The 9,199-nt window shown below is 44.7% G+C and overlaps 1 non-coding gene across 1 annotated transcript; it reads left to right on the top strand.

The window, feature by feature from the left end:
• The first annotated feature begins 8,477 nt into the window (after positions 1-8,477).
• LOC120259676 lies at positions 8,478-8,584 on the top strand. Its single transcript, XR_005536233.1, has one exon. It is a non-coding gene; the product is annotated as a small nucleolar RNA R71 (small nucleolar RNA).
• The last annotated feature ends 615 nt before the right edge of the window (positions 8,585-9,199 follow it).

The following is a 9,199-nucleotide window of genomic DNA, read 5'->3' as shown; positions in this document are numbered from 1 at the left end:
CCCCTGTGAAGCTCTCTCGTGGAGTAACACGGATGTTGGTAATTTCCACACGCTTGTGTGGACGTACAGAACTCAAAAGGCCATGACTTTTCTTCATTAATCTATCGTGCCTTTTTATTTTCACACTACCAAATGGTCAAAGAATGCATATTTTCACTCTCCTAACTTCTCACCATCAATTTTAAGGGATTGCATTCGAGTTTTTCAACCGATTTCAAGGTCTTCATTCTCATTTCATCGGTAAGCCCTCATTCCTTTTTTCTTCGCCAATCTTGATTTATTTTTGTTTAAACTGGTGAATGTTGTCTCATTTTTCATGTTAAATGGTTGGTGCATGCTTTTAGAATAATTTTAGAAATGAATTCATGATGTATTTTTTTGTGATTTTTGGCATAGTTGCCGCATGCGGCTTTTCACGCTGCGTGATCCACACACAGGCGTGTGGAATTTCCACACGACAGTGTGGATTCCTCGAAAGATTGAATCCTTGAGTTCTTTTGATCAATTCTTCTTCAATTCTTGCAAGTATGGTCCCCAGATCTAAGAAGCAAGTCAGCAAGAGCCCACGTGAGTATTCTCTAGAGCCTGAGCATATGGAGTTTGCGATTCTCGACCATCAGGCATGCTTTGAGAGATTGGCAAAACTCAAGTTCGGCCAGTCCCATTTTCTTGATCTGAGTGCTGTGAGAGAGATCTAGTTGGCAGATGACATAGCAGATGAGGTCGAATAGTTACTCACTGTGTTGAGTTGGCGCCGTTTGTTGCTTATTCGTGAGCCGGACATTCGTATGTTGACACTGGAGGTACTTGCAGCATTTGAGTTCGACAGATCATACTTTAGTTTTGACAACATAGATGCTATTTAGTTCAGAGCATTCGGGCAGTACCATAGCATGAGTGTTACATAGTTTTCTATCAAACTGGTACTTTATGATGAGGTATACATAGACAGCGAGGAGTATGAGCAGTTGCTGACAGATTACATTTACAGTTTGACTCCACAACATGCGTAAAGAGCACTATGTGGACACAGGCAGTATGAGTTGGGAGTGTCTAAGGCGACATGCTTCTCCAGACCAGCATATAGATACATCCAAGCCGTTCTGAGCAGGTTAGTGAATGGCCGTGGTAATAGCACAGGTGTAATCAGCTTACAAGAGCTACTCTACTTGTATTCTATGGTACAGAGTCATGTGATTCACTTGAGATACATCTTGGCATAGTACTTATGGCATCAGGGTCAGTATGCCAGGATTGGCGCCCTCTTCTCTGGCCCCTAAATTACTAGACTCATCATCGGGATGGGTTTGCTGGACGTGATCAGTGGGCCGAGAAGACGATAGTACCATCTCCTCTCGGTTTAGAGATGATGAGAATCAGGGGGGCCTTAGCATGGGCAGGAGCCGCAGTTGGAACAAGTACAAACAGAGGCACCATGACAAGGTCCCCTTGCGTATATCCCGCAAGTGCACGGGTTTGTCGAAGTAATAATCCCGGGTGAGCGGGTATCGAATCCACAGGGAGTAGGGAATAAAAATATTTAATTTGATTCTTAGCTATGTAAAAGATCAATGATAATGAGTTTGACAATGATTCAATTCTCAACAGTAAAAGCAACAAGTAAGAGAGCAAAAGTAAAAAAGGGGTAAGGCAATCGATAAAGATGGGGTCCCCGGATAATGCTCCACCTAGGATAAGTGTTTCAAGTGCAAGAACCCTCTATTAAGCTTCCTAATCAATGCAATGGCGAGTCATGGAAATCCTTAATTACATAGTCCCAAATCTAAGGGCAACTATGCCTAACTCTATACATGTCCCGGAGGAGAAATCGAACAATCTCAACACCTCGCACTCGCATAGAACCCTAGATACTAAGATCACCTCAACACTTCACTCCGTTGCACGCGCAACTAAGCCCCAGTGGAAGTTCATCCCTTAGACCATTCACTCTACTGTGACCGCAAAGAACTCGAGGAATAGAGGTAGAATCTATCACGTTGGACGGGAAAGGGGATGCCCGTGTGGATCCTCTGAACTCCTGTTTTTTCGGACGGCTCTGCTATAGTATTCGACCTGAATTGCTTCCCGAATCCATACTTTCATCGGAGTAACATAAATGGGCACACGTTCACGTCGTGGATCACTTGCATCTTCAATGATAGGCTCGTTGGTGAAGCTCTTGTTCTATGTGCATAAGTCGGAATGCTCGAGTATGACTGCCTTTGTGCCCCTCCAAAAGGATGTGCTAACTCGAATACGAGGAGGTTGGCACACACTCTAGCATCTCACATCGACCTATGTCTTTGCGTTTGAACCTTAGTAAGATTTCCTCCAAAATCGGTGCATTGTAATCCACATTGGCTCCTTTCCTTCATACTTGGCCTCACAACCCTACTCGCACGAAAAGTAACATAAAAACACACATATTAGTGTAAAAACCCGAGAAAAAGTAATGCTCAACATAAGGAATGAATGCTTCGCATTCACATCGCACTAACACTTATCAAACTCCCCACACTTAAGCTTTTTGCTTCTCCTCAAGCAAAAAATTAAAAACATTATGTGCATCAATGAAGAAAATATTGGAAGTGCTTGGCCTTAGGTTCACCAAAGTATACAAAGAGAGCATTCTACAAGTGAGGGAAATTTCAACACTAAATATGAAAAATCGAAACTCTAGTTAAAAACTTGAATAAAAAAGGACAACAAACCCGAAATCGTGAAAGTGTGTGGACTCACTCAAGTCAACCCAAGGTATACTCCTCAAAGCTCTAAGTATAAGGGACTTATTTATCTACACAAGTGACAACAATTTCAAAGATGGTAGTAGCTTCACACATCCTCTAAGGTAGCCCTTTCCCAAGCGGCCGCTAAGGTGGCTTTCACACTTTCGAGGTGGTAGCTCTTTCTATCGGAGTGGTAGCTTTCACTCATCCTATGAGATAGCTCTTTCTCTCATTAGGGCATAGCTAGTATCCGACTTATGAGAGTAGCTTCATACTTCATAGGTGGTAGCTCTTTCCACCCAACAAGCACAAATAAACAATAAACCTATTTTGTTCTTTCTTTTTGTTTTCCATTTTTTTTGTTTTTTTTTAAACAGAAGAAACAACTATAACTAGTCCCTTTAACATCAAACTTGAGTTTCCAAAAGAGTTTAAAGAGTGAGTAGTGCAATAAGTATAAATCGGGCAAAAATTCCTAGAAATTCAAGCAAAAACTAGAGCATGAAAAATATTTAATGTTAAAAATTCTCCTAAACTCAAGAATATAATCCTTGCAACTAAGGTGAACCGCCATTGGCTATGTGAGCATATAACAATCAAGAATAATGGAAAAGATGTGTGCACTATGAAACTCCCCCCCACACTTAAGTTGTACATTGTCCTCAATGTACACATGCATGCTCACTCAAAATGTATATCATTCAAAAGCAAATGTGGGAGAAGCAATCAAAACAATACTCCCCTGACTCCTAGTGTTGCATTTGATGAAGCTAATTCCATGGGAATAGTGTTCCGACGGGTTGAGAGGCTCACACGGCCAAGTGCCTCAGCACCTTGGCCGTGCCCATGACTAAGTCTCAATTCCCAAGAAGACAAGACCATCTGCACGCATACACGAGGGGGTTCAGTGAAGCTTAATAATAAAACAAAAACAAAATAACTCGAGTGCATATAAAAATAAAGCAGTGAATACAATTCGATGGTGCAAAATGAAAATAAACTCAGAAGGAAAATACTTTCTGAGTGAACAAGTCTAAAATAAAATGCAAAGAAAGTAAAAGAAAGGAAGAGTCAAATGTCGGTGTCGCGCTCGGGCGCCGGTGCTGCTGCTGCTGCTGGTGAAGCACATGGTGGGTCTACCGGTGCCGGGGTAGGGGATAAAGGTGCCAGAGCTGCTGCTGTTGGAGTCTGAGGAGTCCTCAACCGTAAGACAAATGATCAGGCGACGTCGCGCTCAAAGATCTGCTGTAATACGTCAAAACGTGCCATGTACTCTGTGTACTGAGTAGCCTGCGTATCCCTAATTTCTGCAATCTCGGCTCGAGCCTCAGCTACCTCAGCCCGTATCACCCCCAAAGCGCTCTCGAGCATCTCAAAGCGATCATAAGCTCGAGATGGTGAAAATATACGCACAGGGGGTGGCTCCTCTACTACTGGAGATACCTCGGTCTCCATCGGGGATGGCTGAGACTCGGGAGCGGGTTGAGATACCCCGGCTTCATCACCCTCATCCTCAGCTATCTCTGGAGCTGGTCGCACTAACGCAAAAACCCCGGTCCGAACCCTGCGGATCATGCCCATAAGCCTCATCGTCTCTAGACTCAGGGTAGCAGGTATACTCGTCTTCTCTGCACCGCGAATCGAATCCAAAAGACCCATGCCCAACACTAATCTCGTAATGTAGGGGCCCGAGAAGATCGCTCCCAGTCTAGCATAATGCCCTTGATGCCTGATGTACTCTGCCATGATGTGCCCTAAGTGAATCGGTACGCGCTGCATCATCGAGTACAAGTACAGTAGTTCCTGACGGCTCAGAACACCAGTGCTGTCACCACGGCCATTCACCGACCTACTCATGATGGCATGTAAATATTTGTATGCAGGTCAGGAAAGGCACGTGGCTTTGGACACCCCTGGCTCATACTGACCCTGACCACATAACGCTCTGTAAGCTCTCTGCGTGATCAAGGTTCCAGGATAATCAGTCGGTAACTGTGCGTACTCCTCCGTATCTGTGAATGCCTCCTCATACAAGCCAAGTAGTACTGAAAACTGAGTGATGCTCAAGGTATGGTGGTGTCCAATTACTCTAAACTGAATGGTATCCAAACTGTCGAAGCTTGCGTATGATCTATCAAACTCGAATGATGATAGTACCTCCAATGCAAACTCTCGGATGGTTGGCTCTCTGATCGTCAATAACTATTGCCAACCACCTACTGAAACAAGATCCTCTACCTCATCAGCGAGCTCATCTCCCTACTGTAGATCTCGCAGTATAGTTGTGTCCAAGAATTGAGTCTGCCCGAATCAAAGTTTCGACAGGCGCTCATAGCGAACCTGATGCTCTGGAATCGCAAACCTCATTCCCTCGAGGCTCGATGAGATGACTCACGTGGCCTCTTATCCGCTTGCTTCTTCGATCGAGGGTGCCATAATCGCAAAAATTTGAAAGCGAAATCGATCAAACAAGTTGAGAAAATAGTATCTGCAATCCACACGATCGTGTAGAATTTTCCGACGCCCTGTAGTGAAACCACGGGGCGTCGAAAACGCACTGTGACACGCAACAAAAAAATCTAAAAAATACAACGTAAAAATGCTTCTAGCTTAATTCTAAACATGACTCATCGTTCTAATTGAAGAAACGAAGCATTATTAACCAAATTAATCGATAGACACAATGAATTGGCAAAGAATATGATAAATAGGGCTTACCGACGAGATGGGATAAGAAAATGGAGAAACGGCCGGAAAAACTCGAAAAAATCCACCAAATTGGTGCTAGGATGTCGGGGAATGATGGGAGAGTGTTTTCAGCCGAATAGAGGTCGTGAAGAGATTGAGAAATGATTCTTCTTTAAAAAGAATTCACGACCCTTGACGTTCTGTGCATCCACACGAGCGTGTGGTAATTATCCACCCCCGTGCACTTCATTACAAAAGAGCCACAGGGGCACATGCACGCCCCTGTGCGCTCTCAGGAAAACACTCCTTCGACTCTGACTGCTCTCGCACGGGCGTGTGGAAAATACCCACGCCCGTGCACCCGACCCACAGGGGAAGACGCACGCCCCTGTGGCTTCTCTGGACATCCGAGAAAAATACCAAGTGTTATACCCGGCCGTGCGGAAATTCCACACGGGCGTGAACATTCACATGCCCAATTCACAGGGGCTACTGCATGCCCCTGTGTATTCTCAGGATAGAGAGAACTCCTCTGCAGAGTTTCACACGGGCGTGTAGAAATTACCCACGCCCGTGCATGCTTCACAAGGTTGCCCACAGGGGCGAGTCCACACCCCTGTGTGCTCTCGGGAAAATCTGCCCAGCTCTGCAGGAATTCACATGCTCGTGCGGAAATTACCCACGGGCGTGTGACAGTCGCATGGTTGCTCACAGGGACAGGCGCACGCCCCTGTGTCATCTCTGGATGAGCTCGCAGTGCAACTCCACAGGCGTGTGGAAATTCCACACGCCCATGTGTTTTCTCTGGATGCCTTAGAAAATTCTACAGGCTCTGCAAAAATTCTCTGAACATGTTTACACACTCAGAGCCTGCCCTATTATGCAAATTTTACCAGTGGAAAACACGAAATAAACCCAAACGACCAAACTTCCGCCAATTCCTCAAAAAATACACGATGATTTTAAAAACCCACAATAACATCGTAGCACAAGTATCTAAAAGTTAGGACATTAACACTTAACAATTTATTCATGCAAATGAACTAAACTAAAATATAAGAAAATAGTAAACACTTGGGTTGCCTCCCAAGAAGCGCTTGTTTAACGTCAATTAGCTTGACGTATCTTGTCTTACCTCACGGGGGTTCATGAATGAAAGTCGCCCTCTTACCCATGGCTTGGAAGCATGATGTGCAAAGTTTCTTGAGGGTAGAGTGTGTATTATCGGGCTTCAGACGACCTAGCAAGGGTTCATCCAACATTTTTGGCTCATGTACGTCTCCAACAGCCTTGCAGCATTTCCGGTGGTGTCTTCTAGCCCTCTTCATTCTCCGGAGCACCTTCTTTAAGATCCCCGTGGTAGATGGTATTTCATCCGTCGACCCAAGAATCATTACATCTTCATGTTCCTCCTCTTGGTCGAACAAACCTTCATACGGATCCGGATTGAACATTTCCTGCATGTATTCATCGACAAGCTCATCAGTAGTGTCTAGAAAGTATAAAGTGTCATCAAAATCAAGAGAATGCCGCATGGCTTTAGCAAGGCGGTATGTGAGCTTGTCATCTCCAACTCTCAGGGTGAGTTCTCCACCGTCCATGTCAATCAATGCTTTGGAAGTCCACAAAAATGGTCTCCAAAGTATCAAGGGTACATTTGCATCCTCATCGACGTCTAGCACTACAAAGTCAACCGGAAAAATGTACTTGTCCACCATAACAAGCACGTCTTCGATGATGCCTCTCGGATGTCGCACCGTTCGATCCGCCAACTGTAAAGTCATCCGAGTAGGCCTAGGCTCTCCCAAGCCTAGCTTCTGGAAGAAGGTGTATGGCATGACGTTGATACTTGCCCTGAATCCGCCAATGCCATTTCCTTACCTAGGTTGCCAATGTTACACGGAATGATGAAGCTTCCCGAGTCTTTCTTCTTATTCGACATGTTCTTTTGCAACACTGCCGAGCATGAAGTATCTAAAACCACTGAAGCACTCTCCTCCAACTTCCTCTTGTTTGTCAACAAGTCTTTTAAGAACTTCGCATACTTAGGCATTTGGGCGAACGCCTCAACAAAAGGAATATTGATATGGAGTGGCTTGAACAAACTCAGGAACTTCTTGTACTGTTCATCCCCTTGGTCATTTTTCAATCTAGAGGGATAAGGGATTCTTGGCTTGAAAGGTGGGGGGTACCACCTCTTTCTCTTTGCTTGTCCCCTCTTCAACCTCTATAACCTCGGGTGCATGTTCTTTTGGCTTCTCACTTGGAAGCCTACCTTCAACCTCATGACCACTTCTCAAAGTGATCACCTTCACATGTTCTCTAGGGTTGGTTTCTGTGTTACTTGGTAAACTTCCATGTGGCCTTTCGGAGAGAGACTTCGCAATTTGCCCCACTTGATTTTCAAGGTTATGCAAAGAGGCGGTGTGGTTGCGAAGTGTAGACTCAACTGATTCAAACCTTGTATTTACAGATTGTATGAATCTAGTCAAGTGCTTCTCTAGGTCACTCATTCGGGTTTCCAAACCTGAGACCCTGTTTTCCACTTGAGGAGCTTGTTGTTGTTGGAAACCTGATGATCCCATGGCCTTTTGTGGAGCTTGATTACTCCATGAAAAGTTGGGATGATTCTTCCAACCTGAATTGTAGGCATTGGTATATGGATTTCCTTGAGGTCTCATGCCATTACCTACAAAATCAACATTTTCCACTGAAGAAACATCTCCAATAGAGATCGGGCAATCGGAGGGAGCATGTCCTCCACCACAACCAGCGCAATTAGTCACGACCGCCACTCTATTTGAAGTTAAGTGATCTAACTTCTTACTCAGATTCTCTACTTGGGCCGCCAATGAAGTTACCGCATCAATTTCTTGGAGACCGGCCACCTTTCTCTTCTCCCTAGCATTCCATTGCTAGCTGTTTAACCCCATTTCTTCAATCAAATGTCGGGCCTCATCGTGGGTCTTGCTACCTAAGGTACCTCCTGATACCGCATCCAAGAGTTGCCTTGTACTAGGGTTCAAACCATTGTAAAAGGTTTGAACAATCATCCACTTCGGGAATCCGTGTTGCGGGCATTTCCTCAGGAGCTTTTTCAACCTTTCCCACGTCTCGAATGGAGACTCTAATTCCAACTGAACAAAGGATGAGATCTCATTTCTAAGCTTTGCTGATTTTCCGGGAGGGAAGTAACGGGCTAGAAAAGCTTCTACCATCTCCTCCCAAGTAGTAATCGATGCTCTAGGTAATGAGTGTAGCCACTGCTTCGCTCTCCCCTTTAGGGAAAATGGGAAGGCTCTCAATTTGATGGCATCATCCGTAACCCCATTTATCTTCAGCATGTCGCACACCTCGAGAAAGCTCTCTATATGACTATTTGGATCCTCATCGGCCAAACCGTTGAATTGTGTGGACTGCTGCAACATATGGATGAATGCCGGCTTCAGCTCAAAATTCTGAGCTGTAATCAGGGGACGCACAATACTCGATTGTGTCCCCAACACTAAAGGTCATGTATAATCGGATAATATTCGCTGTTGCTCATTCTGTCCTGCCATGGTTTCAGATTCTTCTACTTCCAAGTCAGCTGAATTAGACTGTTCTTGTACAGGTTCTTTCCCTTTTCTTCTAAGTGTGCGTTCAAGCTCAGGATCTCCTTCAATCAATATTGAGGGAATTTCCACACGACAGTGTGGATTCCTCCAGTATTGAATCCTTGAGTTCTTTTGATCAATTCTTCTTCAATTCTTGCAAGTATGGTCCCCAGATCTAAGAAGAAAAAC

This window comes from Dioscorea cayenensis, chromosome 4 (genome assembly GCF_009730915.1).
Source record: "Dioscorea cayenensis subsp. rotundata cultivar TDr96_F1 chromosome 4, TDr96_F1_v2_PseudoChromosome.rev07_lg8_w22 25.fasta, whole genome shotgun sequence".
Lineage (NCBI taxonomy): Eukaryota > Viridiplantae > Streptophyta > Magnoliopsida > Dioscoreales > Dioscoreaceae > Dioscorea > Dioscorea cayenensis.
This window is presented reverse-complemented; position numbering and strand designations above follow the sequence as displayed.